Source organism: Schistocerca cancellata, chromosome 9 (genome assembly GCF_023864275.1).
Source record: "Schistocerca cancellata isolate TAMUIC-IGC-003103 chromosome 9, iqSchCanc2.1, whole genome shotgun sequence".
Classification (NCBI taxonomy): Eukaryota; Metazoa; Arthropoda; class Insecta; order Orthoptera; family Acrididae; genus Schistocerca; species Schistocerca cancellata.
The window spans coordinates 315643736-315658742 of record NC_064634.1 but is presented as its reverse complement, the minus strand read 5'-3'; positions in this window follow the sequence as shown (position 1 = coordinate 315658742).

The following is a 15007-nucleotide window of genomic DNA, read 5'->3' as shown; positions in this document are numbered from 1 at the left end:
CGAAAAGCATTATTCAACATGGTGTCGTTGCTGTCAGGGTTCCTCCGACCCATAATGCGTAGGCAGCGGTCATCCATTGCAGTAAGCCTTTGGGCAGCCTGAGCGAGGCGTGTCATCTACAGTTCCTGTCTCTCCTCCATGTACGAGCAACATCGCTTTGGTTCACTCCGAGACGCCTGGACACTTCCCTTGTTGAGAGCCCTTCCTGGCACAAACTAACAACGCGGACGTGATGGAATCGCGTTATTGACCGTCGGTGAATAGTTGAACAACAGTCAACACGAGGCGTGTACCTTCTTCCTGGAGGAATGACTGGAACTGTTCGGCTGTCGGATCCCGTCCGTCTAATAGGCGCTGCTCATGCACCGTTGGTTACATCTTTGGGCGGGTTTAGTGACATCTCTGAACAGTCAAAGGGACTGTGTCTGTGATACAATATCATCAACATCTATTTGCAGGAGTTGTGGGAACTGTGGTGATGCAAAACTTTTTTTGATGTGTGTAATTCTTTTTTTTTTGTTTTTTGTTTTGTTTTGTTTCCAGTAGTGCAGTGTCTATGTTATTACTGAAATATGTTATGACGAGTATAACGTTCTTGCACGTACGTGAAGCAGAAGTGATTAAAATCCCGTCATTGGAGAATGGAACCTTGTTTTCACGATCCATCCATATTTAGTCACATGGAAAATTATCGATTAGTGGGTACAAATCCAAACTAATGAAGTGTTATTTGTATCAGAAGAAAGATACATGTTATGTCAATAGGCGACCTTAGCGATTGTGTCAAGGAGTTAGTCAAGCGATCATGTGAAATTCAGTTGTTCTTAGCAAATATGGAAGCACCAGAGTACATAAAAGTAGTATCAATGCCACAACTGCCTTTTCAACGACAGACACTAGTTACATTCCATATTTCCGCCAAAGACAGTAACAGTAAACAGCTACAATAATAATGGCGAAGAGAAAATTACAGTCAAACCTACGTGGATTATTATTAAATACAACTATGTGTGATACAGCCAGAGAAAAGTTTCATCTTCCCGCTTTTATTACAGGTAACACCATAAACCAATATTTTATTGGCCGGAGAAACCTTATAGCATGTTACCCGCACGAAACCTAACCTTCCTGAACAGTACCTTATATTCCACATCACTACAGCCAATATATAAATTAGTCATTGTAAGAAAAGGACCAGTTTCGATAAATCAAATGTAAACAAAATATCGTTAAAATCAGTGTGTCAGTCACTATGTTATGGTGATACTAGCTTTTATTTGTGCAGTCTACTTTTATCTCAGAAAGAGAATAAATCGTGCAAACGGAACTACCGTCCACGCAATTCCTTCGGAATGGGTTTGTGCCAGTAAGTGAGAGATTTGAGTAAAATGTTAAAATGAAGCAAAATAGAAAAATGGTGTTAAGATCTTCTTTGGACTTAACGGAATAAAAGGTTCAAAGTAGATGTAAGTATGAAATATAGTTAACGAAATAGATAGAAACATGGCAAAATTCTTGACAATTTTTATTAAAGTTGAGGGGAACTTCACGTGACAAATTACTAAGGACACGGGTCAGTATAATTTTCTAAGTTTGGACAGATATTGTTACACACGTCGAACTCTCAACAACCACTAGCTGGAAGGTGTAGACATTTCAACACTTTTAGTTGGTGAGTGAGACGGCAAAGTTGACTTTCTTGAGTGAGACTATGAACGAGCTCAGCAGAAATCCTTTAGAAGACTGCAGACTGAACTGCCTTCATAAATTTATGTAAGAGACACTAGGTAGGACACACCAATGCCTATCAGGAGTTTAACTAAGCAGTAAAGACACTGTAACCAATTCGTTAAGCATGTGTAGTAGAAATGAAGACCGCTGACGACTCCAGAATAGCAAAGCCAATTTGGTCATTCCAAATGATGTCGTGGAGTGAAGCCTTTCCTCGACAACATAAATACTCCCCCACTAACTTAAAGCACTCTGTCAGTAGGATCGATGGCGTTCCTATCGTTCGCCTTCGACCTCTGGTTATGAAATGGTAACACCTTGTAAGTATGATTGTTCTGCTGTTGGTCTCGGAAGGTCAACTATCCATAGCCACAGGTTATGGAGTCCAGCATCCAGTGCTGAAGTCAGCACAGCAGCGACCACTGATGGGGAGTCCAAGAAGAGTCTACCAGTATGGCTCCAGTCCGGGACAGAAGCCGCCCTGAGACCCTGGCATCGCAAGAGTCGAGATACGATGCTCTGAAGTCGAGCTAAACGTAACACGTAAAATTCGTTTTTATGTAAACTGAACGGCAGAAACGGATTAAGGTAAATCAGATAAATACAAGATGTATTCTTAAGATAAAATTGAAAACTCGCTTTCAACAGACTAGCTTCATTCGGGGTTTACAGCTAAAAAATACTTTTTGTGAATTTATTCTACACGTGCATTTGTGTGAACTGGTTCAAATTTTACCAGAAGGTACATAAAATGCATGTAATTAATGATCGTCCTGTTTTTTTTGTGAAAGCTTTCTACATTGCCACGATATAAACAACATGGTTCGAAAGACAGTAAAGAAACCTATACAGGATCAGTCATTGCCTGAGTCAACGAAAATCTACAAGTTGGGAACCAGAATGAGAAATGTTACTATCACGGAATAAAATGGCGAATATGTTCTGGTCAGAGTAACGGATATAAAAGAAGGGAACTAGCTTTTCGACGTATCTTGCAGAGCTGCGAAAACATTTAAATGAAGATATATTGACATATTCGCTAATAGTGCTTAGTAATTCATCATAATTTTGTAGTCAAATTTAATGTCAGTTTTCAAAGACAATGGCCATGAATGTGTTAGTTTGCTGTGCACCTTTTTAATTAACCTTGTCCGCAGTCCCAACGCAATCACAGTCAGCAGTATAAATTTAAAAGCTGCAAATATCATTCGAAAATCAAATAATCATCGTCATAGATCTGTACCGAGTTAGCGCCATCATGTGACAGTTTAGATTGAGAATATCCCGTCTTAATTTCACGGCTTAGATGATTTATACTTTCGTTAGAAGTATTTTTTTTGAGCGAGGCTTATTACAATCCCACGTCGCCCTCAGCTAAGGAGTCATTAAGTTTCCTTGCTCATTTATTACACAAATACTGTGCCTCGAGATGTTTTATTGTGCCGTGTTTCGATATACGTTAGTTTCACAAGTCAGCATGCCCGGACGTTGGTTGGAGTTGCTTGCGATGTTGCTTTGTGTGAGTTCACATGTTATATTCTGGGCGCTTCTCATCCGCTTATTTCGTTTATTGTTTGGAAATTTGTGCACTGAAATGTATGCAGTGCTCGTAACGTCCTGAACGGGAATTCGGGATCTTAAGTACTACGTTGTGGCCGGTGGACAGCGGGTACTTCGTCACATTAGTCAGTGATTAATGAGGCAGGGACTGGCATTTTTATTAAAAAAGGATCCTCTCTTATATGGAGTCGAATTTTATGGGTTTGGTTCAATTTTGAGATTTTTTGTTTTGTTGATTGTGGAATCGAGATCTTTCTGCATAGTATGCGAGTTTTGTTACGGAGATTTCCTTTGTTTCTGAAAGCTTTGTTGTGAGAGGAACGATGTGCAACATGTGATGAACACGCGTCCATTTGATTTGAAGAATTTCGGGCATGTATTTGTTGTGCACGAATAATGTACTCGTATTTTCCAGCTCTTGTTTCTTATAAAAGTGTATTGAAGATTTATTTCATACTTGTTCATAACGTGCCGCCTGTGGCCTGAGTTTCAGGACCTTTTTGATAAAACAGGCCTTGTGGCTGAAAATCAACATTGTTTGTGCCGCAGAATGAGTAAGGAAAGACATGCATGAGAAGATGCCAAGTTTCGCGAAATACGTGGTCAGGGCCAAGCAACTCAGTTACCCGATCATTTGTTACAAGGCGCAGCATAGCATCAGTTTTCCTTCAGCATTGCGTTATGGTAGGAAGCAGACTACTTTTAAGATCACAGATAGGCGGGAAAAATTAGTCTGGTATCTGTACAGGCTTGCGAGGCAGTTTAAGGTTTGGTTGAAAAGATACGGAACCATAGAACAAATGGTATGGTTGCCTTTGTGCTGTCAAACGTTATCCGTGAGTGTATTTTTGATTAAAAAAGAGTAAATTAATGCCATTAAGAGTCACTAACCGGTCAGATGCGATATACGTTATCAGTCCGTTGCGCTTGTAATTCCTTATTAGTCAGACGTGCCTGTGTATTCAACATCAGTCAGATACACTTCCATACGAGTATTTCATTATCAGTGCGTTGTGCCTAAATAATCATTGATCTCCGGTGTGTGTTTTTGATTACATAATTGTAAATTCATTCCAAATGCAATGTGTCAAACTTTCACCTTGTTGCCATCCCAATTGGTCTCTGAAGGCATGCTCCTCTCACAACCTTAACACTGGAACGACACAAGAACTTGCCTGCGTTAGGTGTCCAGCTAAGGTCGGTTTCTGCACGAGGTCTGTTACTGAGATTATCTTTGTCTTGCAAACAGAGTTTGACGAAACTGCGTCAGTCCCATATTCTGTTGCAGAAGGCACCTGTTGCATAAAATTGTCGCGGCATGCAGCCAAGGGCCACTTGTCACCAAAATAAACCAAGCTATTTGTTTCTAGCTACTGCTGTTGGGTCTTTATCCTGTTGTCATTAACCAGGCGGCTATCGGTGGTACACGTCAGAGGTGGAGGTCGACGTGACCGCCTGGTGCCGGTTCTACTTCGTCTGCAGCGCTCCAAAAGAACAGTGATGTGCGAAACTAGAGGACGAAAGTAGCTTTCGCACAATATGTCACTAGCAAATAATATAGCTTGCACTGTGATGGCATGTGAACCCCAGCTGAATATCAAAGCTAGAGTGTGTTCCACTGTACATTTTGGTGCACTAATATCCGAGTACATTTGCCTTCCAGCACCCCAGAAATTATTAAACGTGCAGCGTTTATATTGGAGTAAACGTTATTAAAAGTTCCAGGGGCCTTTTGGGCATAATTATTATTAAGTTGAATGATTGTAACAATGTACGTCACTAATCTGCACAATGACAACTATTTTCTACCTAGCTTCACTAGAAGTAAGACTGTATATCATTTATATACAGTATATAACAAGAGATAGAATTTTGGAAACTCAATATCTTACATCACTCAGCGAGACATGTTACAGATTAAATGCCTCGTATTGGAATCTCAATTGACATAAAAATTCTACTCGAATTAAATACGAGTCCTGTAAAATTCTAATTTACTCGTAAAAGTATTATCCTCGCATTATCTTACGCGAAATTAACTCTAAAACGATACCTTCTGATGTATCGTGTTAAAGTGCTATCATTTGTTCAACATGATAAATCTCCTCTCGTCAAATAGCAATATATTTGAGTGCTATTGCCAAGATATTATTCGTCTTTAATTAAGTATAGTAAAAATTATCCATCAATCTCTCTCTCTCTCTCTCTCTTTATTTTATGAAAATTAGTTAAACTTAGTAGATATATGTGAGTATCTTTCGCTTCCTAATTCCTTTCCAATTTTAACACTACAACTTAATCAGAGCCTTACACACCTAGTCCGTTGGTAATGAACACCAAAGATCTTTGAATGTTAGCGGTAATCCGTAATTACCAACTGTTATTTACTCAAAAGAAACTCTCAGAATGCCAATATGGATTAGTTTCTGTTACCTTTTTCTCTATATTTTACGTTAACTAGTCGAAAATAACGAACAGATTCCCAATCACGTATTTAGTATAACTAGAACACCAATTTATCACCAACATCTTTTAGCATTTCAGTTACTGCTTTCAGTACTACCCGGATTTAGATAAATCCTACAAATATTAACTCTCTTTCTAGCTCATTCTATCTACGTCAACCTAGCACATTTAATGCAAATTCGGATCTACCACATCTATCTACAATAACTACAATTCAGTGCACAATCTTTCTTTTATATTTCCGTCACGTATCATCATTTTATCTGAATCTTTTAATCGGTTTGATAGTGTCAGCCACAAACTAATATCGCACAAATCGGCAATAACACAATCAACAAAATTAAAACAAAAATCCTAAATGCTTCCATTTCTTTGATCCTGAGAACTAACAAAACAAAGCTCTGCCTTTTCAAGTGTTGGCATGACACGACCCGCTACAATTCCCTAGTTGAAAGTAGGCCACTTGTCACTCTACAAGTGTCAGTTCAGTCACGTGCAGTTCGTTAATGATTCGATTTTACTACGTTGCACGCTAAACATCGGCTAAGGGTAAGATCTGTTTAAGTGTGTGTGAGCCAATTCAAACTAAGAAGCCAAATGATGTCCCCCGTATTTGTTAGAGCCCAAAATTCCACCAAAATGCACTCGAGTCGTTACCTCGGTCGATTTACTTCGAACAACTTAACCAGATATCTCCGATATCATCACAAAATTCAGTTACTATTATCTCATCATCACCTCTGTGCCTTCCAAGCCTGAATTTACCACAATTCATTATAATCGCCCACGGAATTAAAACTCAGTGGCTTAACTGCTACTACTACTAAACTTCATATGAAACTAAACATTCCCAGATGGGCCATGGCAGGGGGGGGGGGGGAGGGGGGGGCGGCTGAGGGAACAACTCTCGCAGACAGCTAGCTACGGCAATTCACGGTAATCTCTTCTCAAAAATAGTTTTAGCGCAACCCCAAGCCTGCTAAACAGACAATCTGACCGCGCAGACAATTACTCCACACACCTTCCAACGATCCGCTTCGCACCATGTCTCTATGTAGACGGGCAAAGACCTATATCTGGACTGTTTGAGGCCTATACGTGACCTATTTCTCTCGTGAAAATAATGTGAGAACGAATAAATACGTAACGCCACCTCCACTTTTGACAGTTAAAGCGCTGTCGGTAGCGGCCTTCGGTAAATTTGATCGGTGGCCTACTGCCCAGCAGGGCTATTGCCGCATCGCTGATTTTGTCCAGTGGTCATTTCGCAGTTACAACATAGATCAGCCTTCTGTCATCTTGGCGCAAACACTGCATCTAGAACATTGTTTTTACACACCGTCTAAGCCATTATAATCATCAAATTACACATTTTTACTTGGTTTCAATACATAAACGTTTTCGGGTGCCGATCAATAGTAAAGGCGAATATATATCGTGCGTATGACGCAGCACAAGCTCGATGAAACTTGGCTCATACATAGAAAGAACTGCTACAGTATAGTACAGAAGGCAACTAAAAAAATTCCGCAATGAGACGAACAAAAATGACACTTTTATGATGTTCGCTAATCTAGGTGGCTACATTCCGAGATCCTACATCTGCGCCGACTATTGTCGAACATGATGCGGAGTGGGAAGGCAAGATGTTGCAGGGGCGCACTGACTTCCAGATCTTTGAACAGGGTGCACTCACGTGTCAGCGTTACTGTGACTGTGAAGACACCGTAATCATTTCCCACGGGGGTCTTTTCAGGGGCCCTGACTTCATTTTTATTGATACTAATGGCTACCGCACCGAACAGCGCACGTGGAGGAGCTCCTGAAACATGGATCTATGCATTGACCGAGCTGCCCTGCCAGTTCCCCCATCGAGCATGTATGAAATGCGTCGGGGAGACGAATTGCAGAACGTTCAGGTGTGTCAGTGACAATAGAGCAGCTGTCAATCGAGCCGATGGAGGAATAAAAAGCGGGCGACAGGAATTGCTTACCAACCTTGTGGCCAGCACAGGAGTGAGTCGTGTTGCGTCTCGCGTTGGTGCCGTTGGTAGGTTGGCATCATGTAATAGGGGTAGTGGCGTCTCGTTTTATTCTTGTGTTTACTGGCGCCATAACATTTGCCAGCGTTGTCTGTCCACGAGTGGCGGAAGCAGCGGTTATCGATATCTAGTACGGTGGCAATATGTTTGGAGGGACGTCAAGTGTTTTCCTAGTCGGAATGAGTCGGGTAGTTCGATTGGGACGGAGCAGCGGTGAGGTCCGACAGCGCGAGGACATGCCACGACCACTGGCAGCACGCAGGCACTGCCGGATCGAGGGGCTGCAGTTGCGAGGGCCACAACCTCGTTCTCCAACGGACCCAGGAGGTTTGAGTTGAGTGAACATTAACCCAGTAGTGAAACCTACACTATTTTGAGACTCGCCGTTTGTTCGTGCATTGCTGCTCGCAGCGTCGCTGAGACGAAGAGCAACGAGTGGAATGTTTGGAGCTGGAGAAATTAATTAGCCGTCCTCCATCTTTTATTATTAATCATTGAATTCCTTGTGGTATTTATTTGCCTAGTGGCCGCTAACGCCCTATTTACCTGCCCTGAAGATTAGTGTATTTTCGCGGCAGTGTACCTTTCCTCACCTTGCCGCTACTGTCCGGTAAGGCGTGTAGTTAGACAGTCTCTTTGATTGTGGTTCGGATATTTGTTTCTTTTGGACTACTTTGGTCGTAGTGGGTCCATGTGCTTCTGGATGTTCTAAACACCGGATTCAGAAGACGCAGTGCTGTCCGCCGGTTCCGCCTTGCCTGGGTTATTCCATCGTTGTGTTAGTTATCAGACATTACGTTGATGTTGGAAGAGTGTTGGTCAGCGTTTATACTGTCACTAGTTCGAATTGACATCTGGTTAAGTGAATACAACTCTTGGCTGCCTGTCTCATCGTTTACAAAGTTGAGCGACTTTCCCAGGTCGATCCTTGGAGCACTGTCTGAGGCTCACTTCTCTCTTGATTTGGTCAGATTGTGATGATTGTCAATAAAGCCTTCAGCCGTGAATGCAATTTGTCTTTTTCTAATTAGATATTGTCTCTTAATATGATTGTCCTTTTACAATAATATTTTAGTAAGAATTTGCTATCTAGACCTTCAGCTGTCAAGTTGTTTTTTGAGTTATTACTATTGGGGCCTTCAGCCGACAACTGATTTGAATTTCTGTTCAATAAGATATTCAGCCGTGAATGCAATTTGTCTAAAGAATTTTTAATCAGATATTGTCTTAACAGTCAAATTTGATAATTGTTCTTTATTGTCAACCTTATATGCAATTGGTTCCAAATAAATTGTACGTGATTTTTTAAAAACTAAAAACCAACGGTTACTTAGTAGGGCCCCATCCACACCGAAATCTGCCTCTCCCTGAGTACCACGTCTCAAGGAGCATGTTGCAGAGCGTGCCTCTCCATCCGTGGTGATTACACACCCTATTAAAAACCATGTCTCGTCTTCTGTAATGTCGAGGGGACTGTCATGAATCGTGGGTACTTCAGTGTAATCTGTCTTTGAGCAACAGTGCCATTTCCGTTCGCGTCATTGCGTATTTCTTTCGTTTACCTTCTGTACTATACTGTAGAAGTTCATTCTATATCTGGTGCAATATTCATCGAGCTATGTCACTTAACAGTGACACATCATGCGAAAGTTACTTTCGTTCGTAATTTTTTCACAGCAACGTATTTGCTACATCAGCAAAGCACTGTTTCTGCAAGATGAAAAGGACACATAGATACGAGGTGTAACAAAACAGACGGTGAATAAATTATTTTTAGCAGAAACTCCTGACGCTACAACCGTTCGAGGTAATGTGACCGATAGCCTCATCCGCTGAGAGAGGCAGCGTCAAGCTGGAACACCTGACTTACCAGTCAGCCTCCAGAGACGGCATCTGTCGCACATCGTGGATCACGAACAATGCGCGAACATTAAGTTCGGTTTGAAGTTGCGAAAAAGGAGCCAGAGAAACTCATGAATTGTTGAAATCGGTGTACGTCGATAATACTCTAAGTATGAAGACTGTTTACAGGTAGTATGGATGGTTTAAAAATGAGTCGGTAGAAGAAGAGCAACATTCGGGACGCCCATTTACCTCAAAAACAGAAGTAAATGTGCAAAAAGTGGTAGTAACTATTCGTTCAAACAGGCAAATAGCCATTCGCGAGCTTACCGAAGAACTTAGCATCTCTTACGGATCCTTCCAAAGCATTTTAAGCGATATTTTGCAAATGAAACGAATGAGTGCAATATTTATTCTCAGACTTTTGAGTGATGAACGGAAGGACAATCGTGAGTGTGTTTGGACGGAGATGAAAGATTCAGATCCGGACTCGGTGTCCAAAATTGTAACTGCAGATGAAACTTGAGTCTGTAGTTATGACGCCGAGTCGAAAATTCAGAGTTCTCAATTGCAAACTAAAACGGCACTTCAGTCAAAATCGAATATCAGAGTCATGCATATCGTCTTTTTTTCGATATTGAGAGCAAAACGCGATCACACTTCGTTCCAATGGGAACGACTGAAAACGCCGAATTTTACAGTAGCGTCCTGCAACGTTTTCCAAACGATATATGCAGAAAGAGACCAGAAAATTGGGCCAGTGGCTTCATTCTGCACCATGACAGGGCGTCGCACCACACCTCGCTTTCGATTCGAGAGTTTTTGGCCAGAACTAGTGATCATGTGTGTCTACATCAACCTTATTCACCGGATATTGGAACTTCACAAAAATTAAAACCGTGTTTATACCGCCCTTAAAGAGAAACCTTTTAGCCCTGTTCCTGATATTGAAAGGAACACGACAACATTCCAGAAATGATTCCAGTCATGAATTCAATGTTTGGAAAAGTGAATTGCTAGCCAAGGACAGTACATTGAAGGACATTAAATCGAGTTCCATGTAAGCTTATTACTATCTTTGTAAGAAAATTATTCACCCCATTTTTTATCGCACCTCACAGGTTGTGGTTGCTGGGATTCCCAATGTGCATCGCAGTGCGAGAAGCAGAGTCGGCGGACATCCCACGGCCGGGACGAGTGCCGGCGAGGCGGCGGCATGCGGCGCCGACGAATAGGCAATAACTGCACTCCCAAAAGGACGACGCGTAATGAGAGATGAATAAAAGGAGGGCGCGCTGCGGAGAGGCTGATTAATACGGACAGACAAAGCGGCGCTCCAGATCGAGAAACAATGGTCGCCGCGAGGGCAGCGCGTCACCCGCTGGACGCCTGGAGCCTGCTGGAGCCGGCAGGAGGCTGGGCAATCATCATCCGGCGGTCCCCCGCAGAGTGCGGCGTTAATAGCGGGTGGGGTGGGGGGAGAAGAGGTGAGGCGTCGAGGGAGGCAGGTTGTTGACGCCAGCAGTCCAGCAGTCGCTCGCGCCTACAGGGTGTGCCACTCTGCTGCAGCGAGGAAGAACACTCCTCTCCTCCAGAGAGAGGACTGCTCTAGAGTATTAATTAACGTCTCGAAAGAAACACAAGCTTCCAACATGAAACTTGGTGATGCCTCACTCCGTATCTACATATTCACCCTCAAATGCGACACATTTTCTCTAAAGATGGATGACATGCTGGGGAACTTGATGTTACAGGCCTAGATTTCTGCTGTTCGGAAACGTTCCACCTCTAAAATCACTTCTTCCTGATGCTGGAAACGCTTGCCACGCAATGGTTTCTTCTACGTCTACGTCGTATACATAAATACTCCACAAGTCACCGTCACTGAGGTGACAAAAGTCATGGACATGCATATATACAGATGACGGTAGTTTCGCGTACACAACGTATAAAATGGCAGTTTAGCGGCGGAGCTGTCATTTGAACTCAGGTGATTCATGCGAAATGGTTTCCGACGTGACTATGGTCGCCGCGCGGGATTAGCCGAGCGGTCTATGGCGCTGCAGTCACGGACTGTGCGGCTGATCCTGGCGGAGGTTCGAGCCCTCCCTCGGGCATGGGCATGTGTGTTTGTCCTTAGGATAATTTAGATTAAGTAGTGTGTAAGCTTAGGCACTGATGACCTTAGCAGTTGAGCAGTTGAGTCCCATAAGATTTCACACACATTTGAACTTTTTTTATTTTTTATTTTTTTTTTACTGTGGCCACACGACGGGGATTAAAAGACTCTGAACGAGGAATTGTAATTGTAGCTAGAGGCATGGGACATTTCATTTCGGGAATCGTTAGGGAATTCAGTGTTCAGAGTTCCACAGTATCTACAGTGTGCCGAGAATACCAAATTTCAGGCTTTATCTCTCACCACGGGTAACGCAGTAGCTGATGGCAGACACTTAATGACAGAGTAGTGACGTCTGCATATAGTTGTCAGTGCTAACAGACAAGTATTACGGCAGAAATCAATATGGGATGCACGACAAATGTATCCGTTAGGACTGTGCGGCAAAATTTGGCGTTAAGGGTTGTGGTAGCAGACGACCAACATGAGTGCTCTTGCAAACAGCACGACATTGCATGCAGCGCCTCCCCTATGCTTGTGACCGTATTCGTTGGATGCCAGACGACTTCAAAACCGTGGCCTGGAAACAGCTGATGGTAGGGATGAGGCGCAGCCCTCACGATGCGACGAACGCAGGTTTTCGACAAGGCACTGTGCAAGCTGGTGGTGGCTCCATAATGGTGTGGGCTGTTTTAGTGTGGAATAGACTGGGTCCTCTGGCCCAACTGAACCGATCTCAGACTGGAAATGGATATTTTCGGCTAATGAATAGCATTTTCAGTCATTCATGGACTTCATGTGCACAAACAATGATGGCATGTCTCCGGACCCCAATTCTTGGCGACTGATTCGGAGAACGTTCTGGTTGGTTGGTTGGTTGTTTGGGGAAGGAGACCAGACAGCGTGGTCATCGGTCTCATCGAATTAGGGAAGAATGAGGAAGGAAGTCGGCCGTGCCCTTTCAGAGGAACCATCCCGGCATTTGCCTGGAGTGATTTAGGGAAATCACGGAAAACCTAAATCAGGATGGCCGGACGCGGGATTGAACCGTCGTCCTCCCGAATGCGAGTCCAGTGTCTAACCACTGCGCCACCACGCTCGGTAGAACGTTCTGCACAATTCGAGTGAATGGTTTGGCCACCCAGATCGCCGGACATGAATCTCATCGAAAATTTATCAAGAGTTCAGTTCGTGCAAGACTTTTGTAATTATGGACGGCTGTAGAGACAGCATGGCTCAATATTTCTACAGGCGCCTTCCAGCGAGTTGTCGAACTACACCGTAGATAAGTTGGTCAGACATATAATTAGGAGGCATCCCACGACTTTTGTCATCTTAGTGTATAGTGCATGGCAGAGGGTACCTTATGCCTGTACTATTCATTCCCTTTCCTATTCCACTCGCCAATAGAGCGAAGGAAACAGGACTGTCTATATACCCCTATGTGAGACTTAATTTCTCTTACCTTAGTTTCGTATTCCTTACAAAGAGTGTAAGTTGGCAGCAGTATGATCATTATGGAGTCTGCTTCCAGAGCCGGTTCTCTACGTTTTCTCAATAGTGTTTCGCGAAAAGAATGTCTTCTTCTCTCGGCAGATGCAAGTTTGGGTTCACGAAGCATCTCCGTAATACACGAACATCGGTCGAACCTACTGGTAACAAATTTAGCGCCTCTGAATTGCTTCGATGGGTTCCTTGGGGATTCCCAACGCTCGAGCAATACTCAAGAATGGGTCGCACTAGTGCCCTACATGAGCGATCTCCTTTCTAGATGTACACTTCCCTAAAATTCTCCCAATAAACCGGGATCGACTATTCACCTTCCCTAACACAGTTCTTATTTGGATTTCGTATCGATTAGCAACGCTACACCTAGATATTTAATCGATATAAATGTGTCAAGCACCACACTGCTGTTGCCGTATTGGACCATTACGGGATTGTTTTCGCTACTCATCTGCATTATCTTACACTTTTCTACGTTTAAAGGAAGCTGCCATTTATCACACCGACTACAAATTTTGTCTAACAGGGGGACCACACGGTAATCGGACCCCTGTACCTTTTTTCTTGTTTATGGTACATGAAGTTCAGAACTCAGATATCAATCACTTAAACCAGTCCAATCCAACTCTCAAAAATTCTCGAGAAAATAGCCTTTGAAGTTTTCCCAAGGACGATAATACCCTGACGTTAGTTCGACTTTTCGACAAACAACATGGCTCTATCATAAAATGTTAAGCTGTCATGTCGAAAGCGGGGATAGGGGGCCGGTCCCCAGCTTATACAAAATTTTCAACAAAGTTACGTAGTCTACAAGCACTTCTGTGAAGTATAGAATATTTGATGTGTCTCGTTTTCTCTGTAGAGCTGTACCATGGGAAGCAAGGAGAGGCTATTGTTTCGTGACCTATATCCTCTTTCTATAACGCAAACTTCTATGTAGAGGCCGGGAGAAGACTTCAAACGTTTGGCGACCATATCCGTGCAATTTCATGTCGTAATTATACCAAATGGCTCTGAGCACTATGGGACTGCTGCTTCAAAAATTCATCGAATTAGTTCGGGAACATCCAAGCTGGTATAACTCTAAATAGCACCGAAGTGCAAAATGGCGAAACAACATGTATTTTTTTTTCCTTTGAGGTAAGCATCTCAGAGCATATTGCTAAACAGGCTGCCACTTCTGGATTAATAGTAAATATAGCGTAAAATATTCGGAATACTTAACTTTGGCGACCAAACGACTTTGCAGAGATTGTTTTGGTGAGCATTTACAACCAAATTGTTTTTGTCTTGTTTGTGTACGCATTGTCTCTTGAATATGCTTTCATCACACGACCTGAGAGCTTGAAAGTTTGTTCTATACAATTACGTATTGTGACTGTGGATCCATTGTTACATGTCTTGGAAGAGGATTACACTGTTCATTAGTTTACCAAAAATCGATTTCTCAAATATTCTACTATCACTATGAACCATTACAGATGTGTAATTGACACCTGCAAAAAGCAAGATAAATAATCTTGTTACTAGAAATCTAAGTGATGCTTTTTTTTCAGATTTTTTTTTAAATGTGTGGAAACGTCTGTGTGACCAAACTGCTATGGAAATCGGTCCCTAAGCTTACAAACACTACTTAACGTAAATAAAACTAATTTACGCTAAGGACAACACACACAGCCATGCCTGAGGGAGGACTCGAACCTCTGACGGGGGAGAGGGGGGGAGGGGGGGGGGGAAGCCG